At 43.3% G+C, this 27749-nt stretch overlaps 1 pseudogene; it reads right to left on the reverse strand.

Moving 5' to 3' along the window:
* LOC114307060 (nuclear poly(A) polymerase 3-like) overlaps positions 1–26154 on the reverse strand; it is a 42058-nt pseudogene extending 15904 nt beyond the window's left edge.
* Positions 26155–27749: the final 1595 nt, after the last annotated feature.

The following is a 27749-nucleotide window of genomic DNA, read 5'->3' on the forward strand; positions in this document are numbered from 1 at the left end:
CGTAGTACCAGGGGTTCTCATCTTGAACCTCATCTATGGCAGCAACCGACTCGTAGGTTGGCGTAAATTTCTGGTCAATGATGATCGGACGCATCCGGACTCCAAAAGGGATGTCTACCATGGAAGATAGAGTTGCTAGTGAATCTGCGAACCTGTTGTTTTCCCTTAACAGATGAGCAAAGTTTAGTTTCTCGAACCGAGAAATTAACAAGTCTAAGGCCTGGTGATACATTATCATCTTTTCTTCTTTGACTTTCCAATCTCCTTTTGCTTGAGATACAACAAGGTTCGAGTCCTCGATGACATCCAACCGTCTTGCCCCTAGTTCCAGGGCTGCTTCTAAACCAGCAATGCATGCTTCGTATTCTGCTTCATTGTTTGAGACTTTGAACTGGAGTTTCAAGGCTAGAGGGATGCGAGAATTGTCGGGTGCTAATAGCAACACTCTTATCCCATACCCGTATTGATTTGATGCTCCGTCAAAGTACATCGTCCAAGTTTCGTCTTTGATATGCAAAATGGCTTCATCTGGAAATAAATACTCAACCGCTTCACCTCCTTCCACTGGATGATCGGCTAAGAACTCCGCTACCGCTCTTCCCTTGACTAACTTGCGTGTCACATATTTCAGATCGAATTTGGAAAGTAAAAGCAACCAACGAGCTAGCCTACTCGTAAGTGTCGGTTTCTCGAAGAGATATTTGATGGGATCTAATCTTGAAACCAACATTACAGAGTGAGCTAACAGGTAGTGCCGCAGCTTCCTGGTGGCCTATACCAAGGCTAAGCAAGCCTTTTCCTATGGTGTGTAGTGGGTTTCATACTCCACCATCTTCTTGCCCAGATAGTAGATAGCCCTCTCCACCTTGTCCTCAGACTCTTGTGCGAGCATGCAGCCCATTGTAGTCTCAGTTACTGAAAGATACAAAATCAACAGTTTCCCCGGCTTGGGCGGTGACAACACGGGTGGTTTCTGTAAGTATTCTTTAATCTGTTCAAAAGCAGCTTGGCATCTATCGTCCCATTGGAACTTCTTTCCTTTCTTCAGGAGACCAAAAAGTGGTTCACAAGTCAAGGTTAATTTTGAGATAAACCGTCTTATGAATTGCACTTTACCCAGAAAGCCTCGCACCTCATTTTCAGGCCTTGGTGGTGGCATTTCTAAGATGGCCTTAAATTTGGAAGGGTCGACTTCGATACCTCTCTGTGTAATCAGAAACCCCAGCATTTTCCCTGCTGTAACACCGATCGTGCACTTCTGAGGATTCAGCCGCAACCAAAATTCTCTGATCCTTTGGAAGAACTTTTGCAAGGCGGCGTAGTGGCCCTCTCTTTCTTTGGACTTCACAATCATGTCGTCCACATACACCTCAACTTCTTTGTGGATCATGTCGTGGAATATTGTGGTCGCGGCCCTTTGATATGTAGCTCCAGCGTTCTTCAACCCAAATGGCATCACCCTGTAGCAGTAAGTCCCCTACGGGGTGGTGAAAGCAATATTCTCCCGGTCTTCAGATGCCATCACTATCTGATTATAGCCCGAGAATCCATCCATGAACGAAAGCAAAGCATGCCCCGCTGTGAAGTCCACTAGCCTATCAATATGCAGTAAGGGAAAGTCGTCCTTCGGACTGGCTCTGTTCAAATCCCTGAAATCCACGCATACCCGGATCCTGCCATCCTTCTTCGGCACCGGAACAATGTTGGCCAACCAAGTTGGGTATTCAGACACCAGCAGGAAGCCTGCGTCAATTTGCTTGGTGACCTCTTTCTTGATCTTGAGTGCCCAATCCGGGCGGATTCTTCTGAGTTTCTGTTTAATGGGTCGGGCCTCGGGGTCAAGAGGGATTCGATGCTGTACAATCTCAGGATCGATCCCAAGCATGTCTTCGTAGGACCACGCAAAAACATCTTTGAAATCTTTTAATAAAGTGACTAAACGCACGCTCTCCTCCGAAGACAACGTGGACCCGATCTGGACCAGCCGCGGGTCCTCCTCAGTACCCATGTTAACTGTAGTGATTTCATCAACCAGGGATTTAACAAATCTCTCCTGCTCTTGATCAATTAAGCATTGCAAAATCGGAGGAATTTCTTCCTCGTTGTTTTCATCAAAATTTTGGAAGTCCTGATTAATACAATAAATCAAAGGCACAGAAAAGTACTCAGAAATCACAGCTATTCCATTCTCATTAAGCAGTTCCAAATCGTCCGATTCTTTTGTTACAACAGACTCAAAAGAGAAAGAAAAAGACAACCTAGAGAGGACTGTGGCATCCGGGTTATCACCCCCATGAATATCGGACTAAGACTCTGACGAGCTGAAACCTAATTCCGACTCAACAGATTCTGTGGAATCAGATTCTGGCTCACTACCTGACCCGGTGCTACTTGACAAAAATCTCTCCTCGTACTGCCAGATGAGAGAGGGTGAGATGGATGCATCCAAAATGTTTGACGGTAGGCCCGCAGCCATTTCATTCCCAATCACGGACACCGAGAAGTTATCCCCCATGCACTTCTGTTCGATCGGAGGATCTGAAATTAGACAAGCCAGTGCTACCCCTATTTCAATTTCAGCACTCTCGGAATTCACATTTTTACATTGCTCAACCTCAGCTGATGGGTTTGTCTGCTCCTCGGCAACATCATCCTCGGATAACTGCAGGTCGAAGAAAACTCAAAACGTGGCACGCGCTTCCTCTCCGCATTCAACCATGGCTCTGGGAAGCTGCAGAACGGAAAATCCTCCCCTTCCCGGATGAAGTGTCCGTTTAGGGTACCCTGAATGGGCCGGTGCATCAACTCAAAAGGCTTCCCTACCTGCTTCGCTGTAGCTCTCCCAGCCATTTCCTTACCTTTTCTCACCCAATCCTCTTTGGTGGGCAGATAACCCAAGCCAAAGGTATTTGGGTTGTATGGCACTTCGGCCAATGTTGCAACGCCCTTCCGGCCACTCTTCCCCAATACCATCCCGGGGATGTGTTGGAGCTTATTCATGAGGTATACTGATTGAGCACTAATATAGACCCCCTCATTAATAGCCATGATGTTCTGCACAACCCGAGCCTCGGCTAAGGTAAAACCCGACAAGAACACATCCTCCATACCATGTTCGATTTCCAAAACCGGCGTAGATACTTCTAGCGGTGGATGGATCGACGAATTTTCGAAAATAATGGCCACCCCCTTCCCATGGGGATACTTCAACATCTGGTGCAAGGTGGACGAAACTGCCTTTACCTAGTGCAACCACGGTCGCCCCAAGAGTAGCTTGAAGGTTGCAGGAACTTCCAGGACGTGAAAGTCTGTCTCATGTTGTCCCGGACCAACCTTAGTTTGAATTTGCACGGTCCCCATCACCTCTCTACTTGTGTTATCATACGCCCTTATCACCTGGGTGGTTGGCGCAAAGTCTGCGGGTTTCAACCTGATTGCATAGGCTGTCCTCACCGGGCACACATTGATGGCGGCTCCCGTATCAACAAGAACCACCGGTATCCATTTGCTCTTACACTCGACGGAGATGTAGAGTGGCTTGTTGTGATTCGCACCCTCGGGTGGCAATTCTTTGTCGGAGAAGGTCAACATCAGGGAAGCTCCTCCCGAAAAGACCAATCCCACCAGCTGATCTGGCGTGATTTCTATTGAGAGCTTGACCTTATCCATTACCAATAGGATGACTTGTCGATAACAAGCGATGCCATAAGTAGTCCCCAGATGGAGATGTTTGCTTGTATCTTTTTTAACTGTTTGAGCACGGCCTCGTCTTCAAGTAGCTTCTCATTCTATTTTTTCGCCTCCTTGTCCTTCCCGGACGCCTCTGGCTGATCTAGATGTGGGGGCTTGAAATACCGCCCACTCCTAGTCATATGGTCAACTTTACCAATATACCAGGTATCATTAGGTTAATTGTTCCCCCAGTCTTCATCCGTGTGGGCAAGACATAGATCATCATCCTCCCACCACATTCCATCGGCAGCCAACAGACACCTGTCCGGCTGCGATACAACTGTTTGTGTGCCCACAGCACCTTCTGCCCATATGCTCGCAGCATCCTCTGTTCTTGTGCACACAACACTTTCGGTCCCTATGGGGGCTTTGGCTTTTCTAATTCTCTCAGACTCTTCGATTCCTTCTTGTTCCAATTGCATCAGTACAGTTTGCTGTTCAACAATCCTTGCATTCAAAATGCCCAAATCCCGAGCGAAATTCTTGACACCGGCGCTCTCCGGCGATGCACCCTGATTTTTGGCCCTTCCAGCCAGAACTGATGTCCCTGTTCCTGGCAGACCCTGTCCCGGCTGAGATTCTTCAACAACATCTGGTTGGTCCTCAAGCCACCCTGTAGCCTCTGTTAACTCCTCAAAATCAAACCAGCTGACTGCCGAGTCTTGTTCTTTGAAAAACTGCAGGTTGGCCATATCCCCTTCCAAAGCTGCTAAGTTATCTATCTTCTGACCAAATCCATCCCCCTGTAGTACACAAGTTTCTGCCCCTGTCGGCAATTCCAGATTCGGCCCAGCTTGAGCTGCTGACACAATGTAATCACTCAGATTATATACCTCCTCAGCAAAACTGCCAGATTCCTCAGATTTTGAGCCAACAGCCCTACTTTCTTCTGAAATCATCACTGTTCCATCTTCGACGATCACCACCATTGGCTTGGGTCGGGCTCGGGAGATGTCCAACATGCACAAGTCTATGCTGTCGGGAAGGAACACCTTCGACTTGGGTAGGTGGGATGGGGTGATATATATACTGGGGTCGTATGACATGCCTCCGGTCTGGATAAAGTTGATGCATTTGGGAGGTGGAGCTTGGTTGTGTGGTGGGAGAGGGTTGGTTGTGACATTGGGTTTCTCTGGAGGCACGATCACCCCATTATCAATGAGATCCTAAATCTCATGGCGTAATCGAAAGCACTAGTCGGTGTCATGACCGTGTTGTTGGTGAAACGAGCAATATTTGGCTGGATTATGGGAAGGGGGGAGTTTTTCCAGCAATGGCCACGGCTCTAGGGGCTTTAAGTGCCCTTTTTTGATTAAAACCCCTAGAGCTTTGGACAGGGGCATATATAGTGGAGCAAAGGTTCTTCGGCTTTTGGGTGGGTATCTGGCTGTTTGCGAACTACTACCGGACGCACCGGTGAATGGCGTAGCTGCAAGGGTTCTTGGGGTGTTGGTGGTGACCATGCTTACTTCCTGAGATCTGGCAGCTGCAGCACTGCTTGTGCCTACATTCGTACTACGGTTGTTAAAGGTTCTCCTAGGCTGCTCTCTGTCATTGTCAATCAAGCCCTACTTCAAAGCATCCTCGATTTGTACCCCCATCTCGTGCAGATCTGAAAAGGTGGGGAAGGGGAGGACAATCATTTTCTACATAAGCTTAGGCTGGAGATTGCGCACAATCATCCGAATTTGATCTTTATCAGTGGGCCTTAGGGTCATCATTGAGGCCTTGGCCCTCCCCCGGGTTACGAACTCTGAAAAGCTCTCCTTAGGCTCCTGCCTAGTTGTCTCAAGATCACGGGTTGTAATCTCAATTTGTGTATTATAGGAGTACTGGGCGACGAAAGCCTCGGCCATCTCATCCCAGTTCCGCTTTACATCATCTTCTAATTTTGCGTACCAGATGGCCGCCACACCCGACAGGGTCCGGCCAAACAATGAAAGCTTCTGTAGTCTAGTGAGGACCATCGGCCTTAATATATCCGAAAACAAATATAGATGCACCATGGGATCCCCGGACCCGTCAAAGCGGTCGATTTGTGGCATCTTGAATCGATCTGGCAGCGTCACAGGCGCGTCGGTATACCCGTCCTCAATATCTGGGATGGACTTTACCCCTTGGGACTTCTTGAACAACTTTTCAAGCTTGCTCAACTTCAATGTCGTAGGGTCCACCTCGAACTCAAAGGGAGAGTCCGGTTGATTGATAGGCGTGGGTGCCTTGGGTAGTTGAGGTAGAATCGGGGGCGGAGCCGGCCCGTTGGGATGTCTGTATCCTCTTGGGCATTCTGGACATTCGCCGTCTCCTCAGGTATTGGGACTCTTGCTGGGGGAGGAGCCTGGTGTGAAGCGGATGCTCCAGTTTGCTGCTATAGTCAGGTAATTAGCTCTGCCAGTTAGGCCATAACAACGGCCTGTTGTTTGGCAAATTCTGCTTGACAAACAGCGTCCTCCTGCATGGCTTTCATGCTCTCTTGGAGCTGGTGCACTATGTCTTCTATCCCTGACATACCGCCCTGATTTATCCGAACTGCCGGTGTATCTGCCTCTATAGTAGACTCGAAAATCTCAACCCGACTATTCAAAGACCACTGATCTGGCAATCTCGGTACCGAAACACTGCGTTTTCTCGATCTCTACCAAGCAACCGGGAGTAAAGAGTAGAACATTGGTTGTCCGTCTACCAGATCCTCAGATCGATGGAGTCGATGACCTCTAGTCCAGAGTGCTTGGGGAATATCTGCTTGGTCGGAAGCAATTGTGCTAAACTACCTAGCAAAAAGATAAATAAAGTAATAATAAGGAAATAAACAACCAGAAAACGGACAGTATAACGGCTTAAATAAACACAACACATAGTTGGGTATCACAACACACAGTTGATAAGCTGAGTAGACTGTCCTCAAGTACTGATCATTGTTCCCCAAATCACAGCCCCTAAAACTGAATCTGAAACCTGCAGATAACTGATTCTCAAGATACTGAACTGATGCCTGCAGGCCTGACACCCAAACTTGTGAACTGATACATGCATTCCTGTAGAGACGCACTCTAAAAGCACATAGTAAACAAGTGAGAGCCAAAACACCCCTATGTTAGGGTAGGGTTTCCCTGTCCTATGTTGTCAGGAGCTAGGGTTTCACTATGCACGCAGCGGTTTCAAATAACCTATAATCGGCTAAGCAACCTGTCCTAGCTTGGAATGGCCACTATGGATTCTGAATATGCACTAGGTCGAATGGTCAAAAAGGGTGCCTCGGTAAAAACCGGGATTTGTGTTCCCATCGTGGCAGAGCCCGTAACCGGTCAGCCTTATGGCACGCTTCTCAAAGCGAGCCTCCGGCAAACTGTTCAGGAATAGCAGATGGCAAACACGATGTCCTAGGCGCACCAATGCACATGCAATGCAAAGAAACACATGAGTATAGTCAAAACAAGATATCATGAGTTCGAGTCAAGTTCTCTAAATCCCCAGCAGAGTCGCCAGAAACTGTAGATGCGCCCGTGGGCCTCACTACAGTTCGGACTCAAATAGTCACGGTTCTTAATTTGATCTCACAATGTGCGATGTGAGATTGATAAATCACCAAAGAGTCCAAATCCGGCAAATCGTTTTGAAAAATAGATTTTTAGAAAGAAGTGCCAAACATGGACTGTCTTGCCAGATACAGAGTCGCCACCTAAATGTTTTATTTTTTGGAAATTTAGGAAACCCTGACTTGTTGCTTATGGCCACATGTTCGTCATCACCAAAGTTGCCTCGGCTCGGGAACTTGGGTATGATTGGGGACAGTCATTTCATGAGCACCCCTGCTCGCCCGATCAAAGATCGGCCTCTACTAACCATGATATCGAGTTTTGAAAACGTTATGTGCTCTTATTTCGGTCATTAGCCTAGAATTACTATGTGATGCACACAACATACAAGTATAGACTGGTTTATTTGAGTTGGAACAAAACATTTCATGTTTGTTTATTTGAAAGATGGTTTAATGGTGCTACTCGCAAGCAGGCTAAGACGTGGATTTGCCACCCTCAAATGGGCTTAAGAAAACATGATTTTGCCACTCTCAAGTGGGCTTAAAACTCTTAATTGGTGAATTGTTCCAATTCAAATAACCCAACCTTCACCCATAGGCATTCGGGCAGTTATTTCACATAAGCAAATAGCCTTATGGTAAGCATGCTATCATGGCAGTCACTCACACGCATGCAAGGATGCTAAAGCATAAATACTTATCGAGTACTCCAAGCCAAAGAAAGAAGCTAATTAGAAATCATGCATGAATCCTAACTATGCTGGAATGCCTAATGCAATACATGCAAAAATGAAAATAAGCTAGGCTCGGCTACCCTAAGAATGGCATGTGAAATGTTACAACTCGATACACGTATTCAAGTTGGAATTGAAACACAATGCAGTTAGCATGATGCGCCGAGCCCGGTGCATGCAAAACAGATGAATGATGCAAACATGAGAGCATAAGTATGATAATTGAAACATGTCCTAAACTAACCATCAAAAGCTAGTAAATAAAAGAGAGAAAGACGTGGGGTTGGAAGACATTCACACACGCACGCACACTTATTAGAAATTCGCCCTCTCGACGGAGGGTCCGAAAGAATAATACAAACGAAATGAATAATTAACTACACTAGCTAATTAATTATTACAGACCCTTAATTAATTAACAAATCAATTACAAAATAAACTAAGTATGAAATTAAAGAGACCGCCGCAGCTCTACCTCGAAATGATTGGATGATGCATGCTCGATTCGCCTAACTCGGAAACCCGTCGCAATGCCTCGGTTGCCTCTGTTTGCACTGTTCTGCACCTCTAATAATTGTGAAAATTCTTGGGATGCTTCTGAATTGCTCCCTGATCATTATGGGATATCCCCGGCCGGGATATCTGACCACCGGCTATGGAAATACGGTAACCGACCAGAAGTTGGTCCACCGGCTGAACTTTTGTGGTCGGCCGACACTGAAGATTGCCAACCGGCCATTTCTTCCTGTAGAATACTGGTTTTGCTGCAACAGAGGACAGACAGTGCATGGCAAGGTATTTCCAAGGCAATGTGTGCATAGCCACTCTCCCTATTATGCAATGAACTCAAGGGAGCTTGGCTCTCGGTCCTCGGGCCACCAATCACGCATTTCGATGCATGATGGCCAAAGGTGCCAAGTTTGCAAATCAATGTAAAATGAATGCAACGAAAACAAATGAATGCTACACACTCTATCATGTTGGGATCAAGAGTGTCGGCGATCGAGGATTGAAACGTATTTCGTCACTTTAAGTACGAACACACCTCATACCTCATGTTTGGTTTGACACCCCAAACCAAACACAATGCAATGCATGTATGCAATATGGCTCAAATATGGAAAATGGTTCGTGTATGCAATATGGGGCTAAGTCAGCAAAGCATGCCAAATGCGATGCAACATAAACATGCAAATGTACAATGTGCTATGCATGCAAGATGCAATGCAATGCGATCTAACATGTAAGTTAAGCAAATGTAACAAGAACATGCAAACATGATATAATGCGAGCATATAAAGAGATGCAACATGATGCAACATACCAAACATGCAACTATGTACAAGGATGGACTTAAACCGAAATGGTAGGACCTCAGCCAATCCCAAAACAGTGGCCAAAATACCAAAAATAAGGCACCAAAAATGCGAGATAAACATGCACACATGTTGGTCCATCAATTAGGCCACAATGCACAACCTTCAAACATAAGCGAGATGTGATAAAAATGAGGATATGACATTATAATAAACTCTGAAATCACATGAAGAATGATGCCAAATCGACTACACAATGCAAACATGGCATGTTAATGGAGTTAAAGCTCAAAGCTAACTACGAGACTTGAACCATGACTATGTCAACCAAGCCCCAAATGGTCAAAGCGACTCAACACAGTCCCGAGACAGACCAAAATGAAGCTAAAACTCATATGGAACAAAGCCAAAACACGCTGTTGTAGACACCCCATTTTTGACCATCCTCAAGACTTGGACGTCACCGTTTGAACACCCGGTGATCATCCATGTTTGTGTTCGTTTGGAGTTCCCGGTGGTCTCGGCTACGCGCCTTGCCTCAGGATCTTCGAACTCGACTGTTTAGTTTCTGGTTTTGCACCAAACACTTGTGTTTTGCCTTGGAGGGGCAGGGAATGCCTTGTGAGGCATCCCCACACATCACCGGCCATGGCCAGAGGTCACCGGCTGGTTTTTTGTTGCCATCGGCAATGTGTACTGCCGGTCAGCACTCTTTATTGTCGGTCGGCAGTCAAATTTGTCAAAATGACATTTTTGAGCAGCCGACTACTGTTCATCTACTTTTGCAGATATTTTAATACAGCTGTCTTGCATTTGGCTCCCCTTCATACACGTGTATGGAGGGATCTCTCTCTTTAGAAGCTTGTCTTGTAAGCTTTACAAGACAAAAAACTCTATAAGAGAAGCCCTCCTCTCTTGGCTTTAGGGTTAGAGATTTTAGACAGCCATATTAGGGTTTTGAGTTCTAGGGTTCGGATTGATACACATTCTATCTCTATACCTCTCTCTCATTTGGCCTTTGTGTGTGTCTAGGTGCATTTGTGTCTTACTATTGCACACAAACACATAGTGTTGCACCTTCCCTTGGCTACTGAGGTTCTAAGAGGTTATTCCTGAGGTTCTTGGGTGGTTTTGAGCTTGAAGAACCAGCTGGTCCACCATTTTTGAAGAAAGTCTTCAAGGGTAAGAAACTAGTCCCTTTATTCCCCATTTTTGCATACTATTTTTGCCTATCATAGAACTGTTTTTGAGCTTAGTGTATAATACAAAAAAGTTCTATTTTTAGGCCCTCTAAATAGTTTATTTGGAGTGTTTTGTGGTTTGGAGGTGTTTGGCTCCTCTTAGGCCTTGAGAGGCCCCATTTTGTGCTATTTTGAGTGAGCTCCGGGACCTTGGTGTTTGGGCCTCCTCACCACTGAAATATTGAGGGATTTCAGAGGTGAGGATGGTGCCTTGAGTTCCTAGGGAGGAGAGGGCCACCCCCTCTCCTTGTTGTCCTGGAAAAGGACCATTTTTGGCCTCTTGAGGGGGCACCTAGCTAAGCTTCATGTTGACCATGCCTTAGTTATTTTTTGTGCTTATTATGTCATAATATGCCTCTTTGTTTTGTTGGTTTTGGTACACCATGCATGCTTAGCATACCTACCTTGTAATGCCATGTTTAGGCCTTAACATGCCTTAGGTTGTAAACCATTGTTCTAGCATGTTTTAGGCCTAGCTTTGTGAAGCTTTTGTGCTTATTTTGCCGTGTTTGAGGTCTGTCCATAGTTATTTCGGTCGGCCATGGCATGCATTGTATAGCCCCTTTACATTTTTGGCTTGTTGGCCTTAAGTGTGTGAATGTGTAGCGTGCATCCTTGCCTTAATTTAGTGATTTGGGACCATTTGCCATGTTATTTCAGTCCCTTTAACATGCTTGTATGCTTGCCTTGGGTGCCTCTTTGAAGCTTTGGAAGCTTGTGTAGTATGCTCCATGTTTTGGCATTTGTGCATGCCTTTGAATTTAGGTCATTTAGATGCCATCTAGGTGATTTTTGAGGCTTACTTTTGCATGGTTTGGGGCTGTTTTGATTCAATTTGGTCATTTGCTTCGTGGGTCATGTGATCATGTTTTAGGTCCTTGGGCTTGGTTGCATGCATAGCTTGCATTGGTAGGTTGATTCGGCATCATTTCCTACATGTTTTCAAGGCTTAATCTGCATGCCATATGTCCATGTTTACACCCTCTTGAGTGTGCTCGAGAATTGCTCTTTAAGGCTTAAGTGTTGGCCCTTTTGTGCATGCATGTTTGCATGTCATTTAGCCCTCATTTCATGGCACTTTGGCCACTGTTTTTGGGCTTAGTGAGGGCTGCCCAAACCATGCACAAGTCCACCCTTTGCTTGTTTGCATGTTTGCCTCGTATATTTGCTTGCATACTTGCATGAATGCATTGCATTGCCATGTCGCATCCTTAGTTCACATACTTAGGATTGCATTCCATTTGCATGCATGCTTGGCCTCTTGAAATGCTTGTGATGGAGGTTGAGTCCCATTGGTTTGTTTATGTGCATTGCATTCCATATCAAAATGCATACTTGATTCTTTGGGCCATCACGCATTGAAATGCGCGATTGGTGGTCCGAGAACCAAGAACCATGCCCCTTTGAGTCATACACATGATAAGGGATAGGATTGGTGCATACATTGCTTGAATTGCATTGCCATGCTCTGCCTTGCCCTCTGCTGCTACCAATTGCAGGTTCTGCCGGAGCTCTCTGCCGACCGGCAGTGCTAAGTGCCGACCGGTAATCCTCCCTCTGCCGATAGCTTCATCAATGGCCGGTGACCACATACCACTGCCAGTGGCAATCCTACTCAGCCGGTGATGTCTCCCAATGTCCAGGGAAGCAATCCTAAGACTGTGAAAGTCTCCAGAGGAGTATAGCAAGGAAAACAGAGGCAGCCTATGCATGGCGGTGCATTTCCGAGCAAGACCCGAGCACGCATTGCATTGAGCTCTCTTCCCGAGGCAGTTTACTGTTTTTCCTAGCTTAGTTAGTTTGTTAACTAATTAGGTAATTTGTAATATTTAATTAGCTTGTAGGTTAATTATCTGTAATATTTATTTGGTCCCTCCGAGTGAGGGCGAATTTGTAATAAGTGTGGGTGAGTGTGTACATGTCTTCCAACCCCCACTTCTTTCTCCCTTTTACTTACCTGCTTTGATGGTTAGTAATAGGTCATGTTTAAATTAGCATACCTTATGCTATGCATGCGTGCATCCATACATTTGTCTTGCATGCATCGGGCTCGGTACATCATGCTAATTACATTTGTACTTCAATTCCAAATTGAATATGTGCATCAATTGACTGCATTTCACATGCCATGTTTAGGTTAGTCGAGCCTACTCTAATTGCATCTTGTATGTGTTGCATTAGTCAAATTGACATGAACTATGACAATGCATGTTGGCTAACTAGTTTATTGTTTTGGCACGGAGTACGATGTAAGTATTTTCATGCTTTAGCATACCGCATGCGTGTGAATGCTGACAGCATGCTTACCATGTGGCTAGATGCTTATGTGATAAACTGCTTGAATGCCTGTGGGCGAAGGTTGGATTGTTTGAGTTGGAAAAACTCGTCGAAATCCGTATTTTAGCCTACTTGCGAGTAGCAAATTCCAAAGTGTTTTTCAAGACAAACGGATACGCAATGCTTATTTCCAAATTAGGCAATCTAGTCTATACTTGTGTGTTGTGCGCATAACATAGTAATCCTAGGCTAATAAATGGAATAAGAACACATAACGTTTTCAAAACTGGATATCATGGCTAGTAAAGGCCGGTCTTCGGACCGGGCGAGAGGGGGTACTCATAGCTGACCTTCCCCGATCGTACCCAAGTTCCTGAGCCAAGGCAACTTTGGTGATGACGGACACGTGGCCTTCGGCACCGAGTCAGGGTTTCCTAAATTTCCCCATTTTAAAAAATTTAGGTGGCGACTCTGTATCTGGCAAAGCAGTCCATGTTTGGCACTTCTTTTTCAAAAAAAAAATATGTTTCTCACAACGATTTGCCGAATTTGGACTCTTTGGTTCAGATTAAGAACTGTGACACAAATCGAGTCTGAACTGTAGCGAGGGCCCCACGCGGGCGGGTCTACAACTGTAAAGAAGGGCACAAAACAAGACGCATACAAGGCCCAAAAGGGCAAGTGCACTACACATCTTACAACCGAACATGACATGACTTAGGCAAAAAAAATCAGAGTTATAATACACCAAAACAAACCCAAAAACCCAATGAGAAGGTCTTCCAAAGACCAAATCATGGAGGCACATGCAACGGTCCAAATAAGGAGCATGAAACAACAACTCTCCAAAGCATAGAATAGGTGATAAATGCAAGTGTGTGGCCACGAAACATGGACTGAAATATGATGACAAGTGATGCCAAATCACTGAAATAGCTCAAATGAAGCATGCTAATGACTCACACACCCGAAGCCAACAAGCTAGAATGCAAAGAGGCTATATAAAGCATGGCAAGCATGACCAAATTGACACCAAACAAAACTTAAACACATTAAAACATTACTAAAAACTTCACAAAGCTAAGTCAAAACATGCAAGCATGGTGGTCTAAATGCATGATGCATTTCTAAGCAAAATAGAGGAATGCAAGGCAAGTGTATGGTGCATCCAAGGGGAAACAAACCAACCTAAAATAAAGGTAAACCATGACCAAATATCACTAAACACCCACTGAGATGGAGCCAAAATCGACTAAGCATGCATGCTACCCTTATGAGCCAAAAACACAAGCATATGAGACACAAAGGGAGAGAGGTGTCCCTCCCCTATACAAGACCTCAAAACCACATCACCACCACTGAAAATCCTCTGGATTTCAGTGGTAAGAAGGCCAATACACAAAAGTTCCAAAGCTCAACAAAGAAGGCATAAAAAGAGGCGAAAACAAGGCCTAAGAGGGAGAGGATGACCCCCAACACCAAAATGACCTTAAACAAACATCTTAAGCATGAAAATACAAAAATTTTATCAGTTATATACTAAGCTCAAAACAGCATGCAAGATGGTCTAAAAGCTAGTGCAAAAATGGGGAATATAAAGCAATAGTGCTCACCCTTGAACAACACTTCAAGACCAGCAACTCCAGCCCCCTCCTTCTGATCAAAACCAACTCAAAACTCCAAGAACAACCTCCTAACACCTCAATAACCAAGGTATAGTGTAACACTAGATGCTTTAGTGCAAAAATAAGAACAAAACACACTTTTGAACACTAATACACACATAATCTAGAGAGAGGGGGAGATATAGAGAGAGAGTGGTATGTGTGATATATATCTCTGATTTTTGCTCAACCCCTCTAAAGGAGGAGGGAGGCCCTCTTTTATAGAACAAAAAGGGCCTAAGCTTCGTGTAGAAGCCAAGACAAAGGGGTCAAGCTTCCTCAAGAAGCTAGAACAAAAGTTCAAGCTTCTTAGGGAAGCTAAGGCAAAGGGTTCAAGCTTCCTCAAGAAGCTAGAGCAAAAGGGTGCAAAGGGTGCAAATCCTCCATACACGTGTATGGAGGATGGGTATGTGTGCTCCAGCTGGCACAACTGGCATGAAAAATGCCTGAAAAAGGAAAAAAAGAAGCCCCGGCCAGAAAATATGGCTGATTGACCAAACAAACGGCCGGCTGACCAAAAATAATGCCGACCGGCCTCACCAATGGCCGGTAGCAACAAAACAGGGCCGGTGGCCTCAAGCTAAGGCCGGTGAGGTGTGGGGATGACCAACAAGCCATTCTCTGCCCTCAGAAGCAAAAACAAACAAGTTCTTGGTCCAAAACCAAGCACAAAATAGGCAAGTTAAGAGATCCTGAGGTGAGGACCCCGGCCGAGACCTTCGGGAACTAAAAACGAACACGAACACGGATGATCATCGAGTGTTCAAATGATGACATCCAAGTCTTGAGGACGGTCAAAAATGGGGTGTCTACAGTAGCCAATTTTCTCATTTTTCTGATATTTTCAGATCTTTTGAGCCAACTTTTGGGCATTGAAGCTATCCTCCATACACGTGTATGGAGGGATGGAGACAAGCTTTAAGCTTCTTAAGCAAGCTTTTGCTTGCATTGCCTGTATAAGGGTGGGTCCCTCCCCCTTGTTTGAGGTTCAGAAATTTTGGAAGCAAATTTTGACTCCCTCTTTATAATTCTCTCTCTCTCTCTCTATATATATATATATATATTATACTCTATAGTGCTTGAAAGTTAGTGTTCTTGACATATTTGTACACGACCCTCTTAGCCAAACATCTTGACCTTGGAGCTGAGATTCCTAAAGACTTGTTTGGGCTTCCTAAAGATGGTTTTTGACTTAGAAGTTGCTCTCTTACTGCTGTGCTTCAAGGGTGAGCATATTCCCTTTTTTTAAGCTTATTTTTGTATACCATATTAGCCACCTTTGCATGCTGTTTTAGGCTTGGTTGTTAACTACAAAAAGCTCTATTTTTAAGTATTAAGAATGTTGGTTTGAGTCCTTGTTGGGGTTAGGGGTGGTCTACCCTCTTTGGTTGCTTATTTGCTAAGTTTTTGTACCACCTTTTAAGGCTATTCAAACTATCTCTTTTTAGCCTTATAACCACTAAATTCCAAAGGAATTTTAGTGGTGGAAAGGTGGTTTTGAGGTCCCAAATAGGAGGGGGTGGTCCCCTCTCCTCTTGTCTTGTTTGCATGTGTTGATGGCCCACCAAATGAGCATGTGTTTTTACTTTTTTCTGGCTTTGTTCAAGCATATTTTTGTGACTTTTTAGACCTTCCATAATTCTGTTTTTGGTTTGTTTGATCATTGGGTGCTTGCTCTTTACACTTGTAGTGTAACCTTGCTCATTAGCTTTGCATGCTTGCTACTTTAGCCGATTATTCTAGCTTATTTTGGCTCCACTCTAGCATATTTTCGCTTATATTTTAGCATGCTTGAACTCTATTTTGAGTGGTCTTGGGCCTTTGAGGCTTGCTTTGTATGGCTGTAGCATGATAGGCTTTGATAGCTTTGTGTTTTGAGTCCTCTAGCATGCTTTGCTTGGGTTGTTTGCATGATTTGGCATCATTTAATATGTGATTTCAGAGCATATATCGCTGTCATACTCTCATAAGTATCACTCTTTCAATGCTTTTGAGAAGTTGAGCCATATGCCTTGTTTGTGAGCTAATACATGAGCATATCTTTCTTGCCATCTATGTTGCAAGAGCAGAAAGTTTTTGCTACTATTTCGACCTGGCTTAGGTTTGTTTTGAATGGTCAAGATCATTTGAGCATTGCCTAGTATGGTTGTAGTGTAAAGGGCCTTGACTAGCTTTGAGTTTTGAGGCCTTTAACATGTTATGCATGTGATGTTTGCATGGTATGGCACCATTTGGCATGTAATTTCAGTGCATATTGTGTAGTCATACTCTCATATACTTCACTTCTTCATAGCTTTTGAGGGTTGTGTATTATGCCTCGCTGATAGGCCAACATGTGTGCATGTTCTTCTAGCATTTTGAGCTCCTATTTCAGCATGTTTAGACCATTATTTTGGCATGATTGAGCTCAGTCTAGAGTTGGTTTGGTCATTTGTGCTATGTATTGCATGCCTCTTGTGTTTTGCTCTTTACTAGCTTCGATGTTTTTGGTCCTCAACATGCTATGCTTGCATTGCTTGCATGCTTTAAGGTCTTTAGCATACCACTTCAGCACTAAATATCTGCCACCTTCCTCTTTTCTTCTTCTTTTTTTTTTCCATTTGATTTGAGAGTTGGTTGACCCTTGAGTTTGTGTTTGAGCTTGGGATTGAGGCTCGTGCTTAAATGGCTTTAACCCTCTTTTGAGGGTTCCTCCTAGTCAAAGGCAAGGTCTCCCCTATGCCATAAACCATTCTTTTGGTTGACCTCCTCTCCTTAGAGGACTTGCACATTGGACTTAACCAATTAAAGAATGAATTGGTAATGTAAAATGTATAAAGAAGAATTGAGTCGACTAAAACATGCCACGATAACATATGTGTGTTGCATTGCATGTGTTTGAATCGGATGATAATCCAAACACAAGAAATATGGGACGTTTCATACTTGAAGTGATGAAATGTGTCACGTTTCTTTGTCGCTAACACCCTTGATCAAGCATGATAGGGTGAAGGCTCTTTGTGTGTTGTTTGTGCATTCATAAATATGGTATAAGCTTGGTTCTTGGCCACCATGCATTGAAAATGCTTGGTTGGTGGCTTGAGAGCCGAGTGCCACGCTCATTTGAGCTTGAGACATGATTGGGAGAGTGGCAGTGCCTACATTGTCTTGAAAATACATTGTTGTGCCTCTATTGTTCTCTGTTGTAGCAAAACTAGAAGCCTGGAGAAGCAACTAGCTGACTGACCAGTAGCACTAGCCGACCGGCCAGTTTTAGTGGCTGGCAGCCCATCGGCAGATTCTTGTTTTAAAGTAAAGGCAGTCTGGAGGTTGGCACAACTTTCAGAGATCAAGGCAAGTGCAAACAGAGGCAATTGATAGCATGGTAATGGATTTCCGAGCGAACGCCAACCAGGCATGCATCTTCAACCTCTTAGAATAGAGCTAAGGCAGTATGATTTGTAATTAGCTTTACTTGTTAGTTAGCTTACATTGGAAATTTAATTAATTAAGTGTTGTAATAATTAATAAGTAGTTTACTAGTTATTCGTTTTGTTGTGTAATAATTAATCTAATTGGCTTAATTAGATTGGTTAGTTAGCTTAGCTTAGATTAGCTTAGCTAATTCATTCGGACCCTCCGTCGAGAGGGCAAATGTTGTAATAAGTGCGCGCGCATGTGTGAATGTCTTCCAACCCCACGTCTTTCTACCTTTTACTTAACCACTTTTGATGGTTAGTATAGGGTTATTTTCAATTAGCATACCTTATGCTTGCTTGTTTGCATCATTCATTTGTCTTGCATGGAGCGGGCTCGGCGCATCATTCAAACTGCATTGACTTTCATTACCTATTTGAATACATGCATCAAATCATTACATTCATATGCCATCTTAGATGGCCGAGCCTATTTAGTTTCATTTTTGCATGTGTTGCATTAGGCATTTTAACATAGCTAGGATCATGCATGATTTCTAACTAGTTCTCTGTTTTGGCTTGGAGTACACTGTAACTGTTTACGCTTTAGCATACTTGCATGTGTGTGAGTGTTGCTATGATAGCATGTTTGGCAGGATGCTCTTTGCTTAATTTCTATAACTGCATGAATGCTTGTGGATGAAGGCTTCATTACTTGAATTGGAACAATTCATCTAAATGTGAGTTTTAAGCCCACTTGGAGTGGCAAATCATCATGTTTTAAGCCCACCTGGTTTGGTGGTGAATCCGCATTTCTAAGCCCACTTGAGGGTGACAAATTCAAACCACTTTCAAAAACAAACATTGAATTGTTTTGTTCCAATTTAGGCGATCTAGTCTATACTTGTATGCTGTGCGCATCACGTAGTAAGTTAGCTAAATAACCAAAATAAGAACACATGTGTTTTCAAAACAACATATCATGATTACTAGAGGTCGATCCTTTGATCGGGCAAGCGAGGGTGCTCATTTCATGACCTTCCCCACTCGTACCGAAGTTCCCGAGCCGAGGCAACTTTGGTGATGACAGACACGTGGGCTAGGCACGAGTCAGGATTTCCTAAATTTTCCAAAAAACAAAACATTTAGGTGGCTACTCTGTAATCTGGCAAAGTAGTCCATGTTTGGCACTTCTTGATTAAAATTGATTTTCCAAAACGATTTGTCGGATTTGGACTCTTTGGTGATTTATCAGTCTTACATTGCACTTTGTGAGACTAGATACAGAACCATGGCAGGAGTCCGAATTGTAGTAGCTATGAACCCAAATCTGCGCCCTCTCCGAAAGGGGGGCGCACGGAGGAAGTTCGGGCGGTCTACAGTTTCTGGCGACTCTACTGGGGATTTAGAGAACTTGACTCAAAATTCATGATATGTTGTTTTATCTACACTTATGTGTTTCTTTGCATTGCATTTGCATTGGTGCGCCTAGGACACATTGATTGCCATATGCTATTCTTGAACGGTTTGCTAGAGGCTTGCTTGGAAAAGCGTGCCATAAGGCTGACCGGTTACGGCTCTGCCACGATGGGAACACAAACCTTGGATCTGGACTACCGCTATATCATCCTCCTCTCACTTTTTTGGTGTTGGGAGCGAAAGGTATATTAGGTGGTCTTGCTAAGGCCCCCTTTTTGACCAATCGGCCTAGTTGCATATCCAAAGCCTTAGAGACTGTTCCAAACTAGGACAGGTTGCTCACCCGAATGCAGGATTGTATGAAACCGCATGCATTCGTAGTGAAACCCTAGCTCCTGAAAAAACTAGGACTGGGAAACCCTATCCCGCCATAGGGGTGTTTTGGCTCTCTCTTGCTTGATATATGCTGCTAGGGTGTGTCTCTATAGGAATGTATGTATCAGTTGCAAGTCTAAGCATCAGTTTGGGGATATCAGTTTTGAGGCAAAAAATTTTGGGACAGAATTCAGTAGAGAGCACAACCATTCAGCTGTAATCATATCTGTTCTAGTGAATCCAGGCTGAGATACTGTCTGTTTTCTCTTTTGCAAGGTAATGTTGGAACCATAGCTTCAGAAGGCTCCAATATCCCCCTTGTGCATTGGACTTGTGTTGATAGACTTTGTTAGGTTAGAGATTTAGTTCAAGGGCAACCAATGTTTCCTTCGCTGAGGCAAGGCAAAGTCAGGGCTCACTGGTTCAACTGATCCGACAGTCACTAGTCACATCACCTTTGTTCAAACTCAGTAAGCCATGATGGCACAGAGATCGGAAGAAGTTGTGGCCATAATAGCGGCATTAAACCAGGGACTCGCCATGCAGGATGAGACCAATGCCGAAATGCAACGCCCATCTGGGCACCTACCATACATCCAGTCTCGGGACCTCAGCCAAACTTTGACCCACTTCTGCCAGTTGAAGATTTCTATGGTCCGGATTCCCGAGAAGGGTTAGCTCAAGCTCGAGTTTTTGGACCCCAGGCATGGCCTAATGAGAGGCTTTATCCCTTTGGTACTAATGATCTCAAACCGACCGCGGTGAAAATTGCAAAACTTGAAAAGCAAGCCAACATTGAGGATGGGTACACCGAGGCTGCCATACAATTCCCAGACAGATTCAAAATGCCACATATTCACCGTTTTAACGGGTCTGGAGATCCTATGGTACATATCCGACTTTTCTTGGACGTCCTGAAACCGACGGGTCTGACTAAGCTACAGAAACTCTCTCTGTATGGCAGAACCCTGTCGGGTACAATAGCCACTTGGTACGCCGAGTTAGAGGATACAGTGAAGGAAAAGTAGGAAAAGTTGGCAGAGGCCTTTGTCGATCAGTATTCTTGCAATACTCGAGTTGAAATGACCATGCAAGAGCTTGAAGCAACCCGCCAGAACCCAACAGAGCCTTTTGTGGAATTTGTTGCACGGTGGAGAGCAAAGGCAGCATAGATGACAGATCACCCTTCTAAGAGGGATCAAGTACGGATAGTGATGCAGAACCTGGAGCCTAATATGTTGCAAAAGTTAATAGTGGTGCGATTGTTCACTTTCAAAAGTTTGCATGACTTGGGGGTTCAGATCGAGAATGCATTCAACAGAGGGATTATTCCCAAACAAGTGAACTAGGAAGGAGGGTTTTTTTCGGGAGTACCCATGCTAGCGGCAGCACTGTTCCCAAACCCCCTAAAATCAATACAGTAGCCATAGCCAACCCTTTTGCCAAGGCTAGCCTACAAACAGCCAGCCCAGCTCGAGCTCAGGGCAGAACTTTCACCCCCTCTATATGAGCCTAACCAGCGCACTAAAAGTCCTGATGGAGAGAGGGTATCTCAAGCCCCTTGATCCTTAACCTTTGTCTGACCCACTCCCTGCCAGACATAACCCCACCAAATACTATGTGTATCATCAACATCGCGGCCATGGCACCGATTGTTGCTACTGCCTTCGTCATGAGGTCTAGAATCTCATCAACAACCGGACAATAGCTCCACCTTAAGATCCCAATGACCCAATACCTCATCCACATCTCAACCTTGGCCATACACAGCCACCCACCTACAAACCCAGTATATACACCCTGACCCATCTACCCAAGCCTGAGGTGTTTATCCCAGAAAGCATGGGCTTAAGCATGATGAATGCACCTAAACCATAATCATCTCAAACCCATGAACCCACTACTTCTGAGCTAGTGAGCATGATTGAAGATTTGCAAAGAACTATGGCAGATTTAGCCTTTGGAATTTTGGCTCCATCATTGACCACATCACAGGCCAGAAGTTTCAATCCAAAAGGCTCCTTGATCTTGGGGCAAGCGACAAGTGAAAAGGGCCAACCAAAAGCAATCTCAGATCTGGGTGATGGCATGTCGACAACAACTAGGCTCTGCTCTGATATAGCGACCCAATCACTTGGCAAAGCAGAGGCAAGTGGTAAGAACAAGGTAGGGGCAGGCATTAGTCCCCATGAACACCTTCAGTGGGCTATTGAGGCTTTGAAAGCCAAAGGACTGAACAAACAGCAAGTGCTCGCAGTTGTTGCAAAAACTGTGGATGACACTTTTGCTACTCAAGATGAGGGCATTTCAAATCAAGGGGCAAGATGGGAAAAGGGACGTCGTACCAGAAACACCCCTTTCAGCTCCAATCCTACACTTGAAAGAGATCATCAAAAGTCAGCACCTGCCGACCCTTTCGCCGGTACATCCAACACCTCACAAACCTCGAAGTACCAACCTCGAGGCCAGAGGGTCTTCCATCCCCTCTACATGACTTTGTCCAAAGCTCTCCAAATCCTTATAGGAAAGGGTCATCTCAAACCCCTTGAGCCTCAGCCTCTCCCGAATCCCCTTCGGGCCAAGCATGATGCTGCCAAGTACTGTGCCTTCCATCAACAAGTCGGCCATGACACTAACATGTGTTTTCGTCTTCGCCACGAAATACAAGATCTGATTGATAAAGAGGTCATCGTCGTGCCAAGTCCTGCAAAGTCTATTGGTACTGGAACAGTGAACTTGGGGGACCATGTGATCGGGAGATGAACCACCTGCTAATAGTGCTCAGTTTATTCCGGATGTGGTGGATGTCACGCACTGTTTTGAGCAATGTGCAATTGTTGTTTACTTGGCATTCTGACTTGGGTATTGAGTCTGTCTTGTCGTGTTGTTTTGAGTCTGTCTTGTTGTATCGAGTCAGTCCTGTTGTGTTGGAGTCTGGTGATTTCAGGTGTGTTATCTCGGGCATCGCTTGCTTGTTTTGTGTTTCTCTTTTACACTCTTTCTTTTGAGTCTGTGTGTGCCATGGAGCCAGTTGTGCCAGAAGTTTTAAATGAAATGACAGTGCTTTTTGCCTACTTCCCTGTGCCTTTAAATCATTGCATTGACCTAAGTTTTTCAGAACTTTTTTAACATTGTGATGAAAACAAAGAGGGAGGAATTCCTCGGGATTTGCTAAAATTTAATCAACTGAGAGAAGGAGAGGCGTGCTAAGCCCTTAATGAATGACATCATGTTTGTCAATGTGAGTACTGAGCATGATCCTAGCTTGATCTAGATTGGTTTTACATTGTCTTCAGCACGAGCGACTAGTCGATTTCTTAAAAGATTTCAAAAAATGTTTTGCGTGGTCCTGCGAAGACATGCGTAGAATCGCTCTTGAGATTGTGCAGCATAGGATCACTCTCGACCTCGAGACTCGTCCCCTTTTGCTTTCAAACGTTGAACTTGGATTCAGAATGTTCAACGATCAACCACAATGTGAGGCTCGTGTGGCCAGATTAGAAGCAGCCTATGAACTAGGGGCAATAAGGTCGTATGACATCAAAGGAGGCCCGCCAGGCCATATTTGAAGTAGCGCGTGAACTAGGGGCAAGAAAGTCAGATCAAGAAGATCAGATGTCATCAAAGGAAGCTAGCAAAACTAGATCAGAAGTAGCCCTCGAACTAGGGGCAAAAATGTCAGATGTGCTCAAAGAGTCAAAGATGAGTCATTTCTCAAACTAGTGAAGACTGGCAAGAAAGCCAAATTCCAGCAGCTGGAAGAAGAAAATTTATTGTTGAAGGAGAATCGAGTTCCTATTCGCAACACTAGGGTCAACTTCTGCCCCCATTGGATGGACTCCTACATCATCAACAAACAACAGCCATTCTACTGGATTCAGATGGCTTCGAGATCTCAAACTGATCAACATGGACAAGTTAAACTTTTACCGTTGAGAGGCTCGTTGGGCTGAAAACCCAGAAGGGCGACCCAGGCAAAAGTTAGAGCAGAGAAAAAAGAAGAAAAAGAAAAAAATGAAAAAATGAAGAAAATGAAAAAAGAAAAAGAAGAAATTAATGAAAAGAAGAAAAGAAAAGAAAAGAAGTGAAGAAATGAAAAGAAAAGAAAAATAGAGCTCGCAAGGTTGAAAACCTGGAAGGGAAACCTTGGCAAAAGTTAGAGCGCAAAGGAGAGCGTCATTACTCGAGTGCACCTTAACCCGGAACTACATCAAGCCTGATTCCTGTGTTTGGGATACGTAGGCAACTTCATCCTGAAGTTCGGGCCCAATTTTTTTTTCAGCCTGCTTGGCTCATCTGTGTTGATTGGTTTATCATTGTTCAACTCGGCCATCTTATCCATGATTGGCTTGTCTTCGTTCAAAATCGGATTGTCCTATTCCGTTAGAAGATTCAGCTGCAAGACAAATCAAATTCAGATCTGAGGTTGTGCATCTTGAGAGTAGATTCCATTTTGGTCGAGTAGTGGCCATTCGCAAAAACAGTTTTTGAGGATTTTTAATGAGGTTGACTAATTCTCTCGAAAATTATTCCATTTTTCCAAAAACTGGACCATTTCTTGGACCCAAAAAAGGAAAAATTTTCAGTGCTCACAACCTGACTTTCATGTTGGTCAAAATTGTTTACTAGTTGTAATAATTAATGAGTAGTTTACTAGTTATTCGTTTTGTTGTGTAATAATTAATCTAATTGGCTTAATTAGATTGGTTAGTTAGCTTAGCTAATTCATTCGAACCCTCCGTCGAGAGGGAAAATGTTGTAATAAGTGTGCACGTGTGTGTGAATGCCTTCCAACCCCACGTCTTTCTACCTTTTACTTAACCACTTTCGATGGTTAGTTTAGGGTCATTTTCAATTAGCATACCTTATGCTTGCATATTTGTATCATTCATTTGTCTTGCATGCACCGGGCTCGGCGCATCATTCAAACTGCATTGACTTTCATTACCTATTCGAATACATGCATCAAATCATTACATTCATATGCCATCTTAGATGGCCGAGCCTATTTAGTTTCATTTTTGCATGTGTTGCATTAGGCATTTTAACATAGCTAGGATCATGCATGATTTCTAACTAGTTCTCTGTTTTGGCTTGGAGTACACTGTAAGTGTTTACGCTTTAACATACTTGCATGTGTGTGAGTGTTGCTATGATAGCATGTTTGGCATGAGGCTATTTGCTTAATTGCTATAACTGTATGAATGCCTGTGGATGAAGGCTTCATTACTTGAATTGGAATAATTCATCAAAATGTGAGTTTTGAGCCCACTTGGAGTGGTAAATCATCATGTTTTAAGCCCACCTTGTTTGGTGGCGAATCCGCATTTCTAAGCCCATTTGAGGGTGGCAAATTCAAACCATTTTTGAAAACAAACATGGAATTGTTTTGTTCCAATTTAGGCGATCTAGTCTATACTTGTATGCTATGCGCATCACGTAGTAAGTTAGCTAAATAACCGGAATAAGAACACATGTGTTTTCAAAACGACATATCATGATTAGTAGAGGCCGATCCTTTGATCGGGCGAGCGTGGGTGCTCATTTCATGACTTCCCCCCTCGTACCCAAGTTCTTGAGCCGAGGCAACTTTGGTGATGACGGACACATGGCCTAGGCACGAGTCAGGGTTTCTTAAATTTCTCAAAAAACAAAACATTGAGGTGGCAACTCTGTAATCTGGCAAAGTAGTCCATGTTTGGCACTTCTTGATTAAAATTGATTTTCCAAAATGATTTACCAGATTTGGACTCTTTGGTGATTTATCAAGAGTCTGAACTGTAGTAGCTATGAACCCAAATTCGCGCCCTCTCCGAAAGGGGGGCGTGCAGAGGAAGTTCGGGTGGTCTACAATATGAAAGATCAATTGAAATCCCATTACGTTTAAACTACATTAGAGGAACTTTTGCATCCTTGACGCAGTGGACCTCAGATACTTTTGATCTGCTTGTAAGCTTGTTGTGTAGAATAACAAAAAAATCCTCCTGCATGGTTCACAAGATAACAAGTCAAGAGATACTACCTACACAATATCATATATGAAGTAAAAAGGTTACTGCCAAAGTCGTGAAGCAAGGGCCAACACATAAAGGATCAATATCTGACTCTGAATTATGAACCTGAAAAGAACCCAAAAAAAATTTAAAAATTAGGTGAGAAGAAGGATGTGTAAATTTATTTTTCCAAAATTTCCAGTTGCATTGTTTCCACCAGCTGTATTTAGGCTTTTCCTCTAAGAGGAACCCTTTATATGTTAAAAAAAAAATAAAACCATTTTCAATTGCCAGCCTAGTAAGTGATAAGAGTTTAGTGAACATTTGGATGTAGATTTTCCTGCTAATGCCATTTAGATTTCTCCCTGGAACAGAACCCCTATGTATGAGGAAACTTACAACTACTCATTGCAAACCTATTAAACACCAAGAAAATATTAGATAAGAAAAGTACATACCAGATCAGTCATCTTTTATCTTCCAATGATTGTAGCTAGATTGAGTCGTAGTAAAAAAATAAAAAAAAAATAAATAAAATTTACAAAATGAAAATGTTTCTCTTCATTTACATGTCAATTCTAGTCATTTAGCTACTTGCAAGCTGTTAATAAGTGAAACATAGTATCATGAATTCCCCCTTCCCATCTATTCCTGACAACAGAAAAATAAGGAAACAAAAGAAAGAGAAAAAAAACTTTTTTTTTTTTTTTACAAATTAAATGAAAGAAAGATAGCTATACATAAGAGTTCATAACACTTTCACACCAATTCACGTTGACATTTACCTCTAACCAATCTATGTTCACACTTCGTGTGTAAATCCTTTTGATAGAATCTTATTCTTCCCCTTCAAGCCCCCAATATATGTGTGTGTGTGTGTGTGTGTGTGTGTGAACAACAGGGAGAGAGTAGTCTTGAAAAAGGTTTCCTTCACATTATTTTCCCAAGAAAACAGAGAAGAATTTTCTTCTCTCTTTCTTACTCTCTTCCTTGTACTGAGCTTCTTCAAGAGTCCAACTCACCAACAACAATGGAAGCTAAAGACATCACAATGGGAAATATATATACGCTGTTAATTCAAATGTATTTCAAAATCACCAATATGTTCACAGGTAACTCAGGATTAAGCTGGAAATCAGGATTTCAAGTTTGAATAACTCAAATTACAAAACTGATTGAACACTATTGACCGCCAACTATAACTAGATTAGTGGATCATTGAACATAGAAAATTCGTGATAAACCAAGTCAACTAGCAGCACCAAGAACATCAAAACATTTCACACAAACAAAACCTCAATCACTGAAATAGAGCAATACTATTGCATTATAGAATCAAAACTTGGCAACAACCAAATCAACAAAACAAAAGAGGGTTATAGTATATATGTATATATATATATAATCACTGAACCACCACAAAAAAAAAAGAAATCAACAACCAACACAAACAAAACAGAATCACTAAATCAGATTTACGATAGTTATATATATATATATATATATAGAGAGAGAGAGAGAGAGAAAGGGGTAGATCCGAACCTTTCTGCCTTCTCTTAATGCCTCTCTGCATATGCAATGCCTTGATCTGCACAAACAAAAATCGGCATCCAAATCAAAAGAGAGACTATCGAAATCGAGGGAGAGAGAGAAAGAGAAAGAGAGAGACCTTCAAAATCAAGAGACAGAGAGCTCTTCAAAATCAAAATCGAAATCGCCGAGATGTCATTCTGAGATAAATCACGGAGCTGAAGCAGATTTTGAAGGATGCGATTGGTTCTTCTCAGATTGTAGACGACAGTGCTGAAAATTGAACTTCGAAATCGCAATTGCTTTGAGAAACTACGAGATTGAAGCCATACTGATGCAGATAGGTTGGCTCTGAGAAATTTTGAAATCGCAATCGCTCTAAAGAAATAATCAAGAGAGAGCAAGAGAGTGAGAGATTTAAGTGAGTGATAGATTTGAACTAGATGGTGGTGGGTTTTGAAAATAAAGGTTTGGAGAGACAAAATAGGGTTTGTGGGGAGACAGGATTTGGAGGCGTTTCAAAGCGTCTTCTATT

The sequence above is a fragment of the Camellia sinensis genome, chromosome 15, assembly GCF_055761805.1.
Source record: "Camellia sinensis isolate YWXY chromosome 15, ASM5576180v1, whole genome shotgun sequence".
NCBI lineage: Eukaryota > Viridiplantae > Streptophyta > Magnoliopsida > Ericales > Theaceae > Camellia > Camellia sinensis.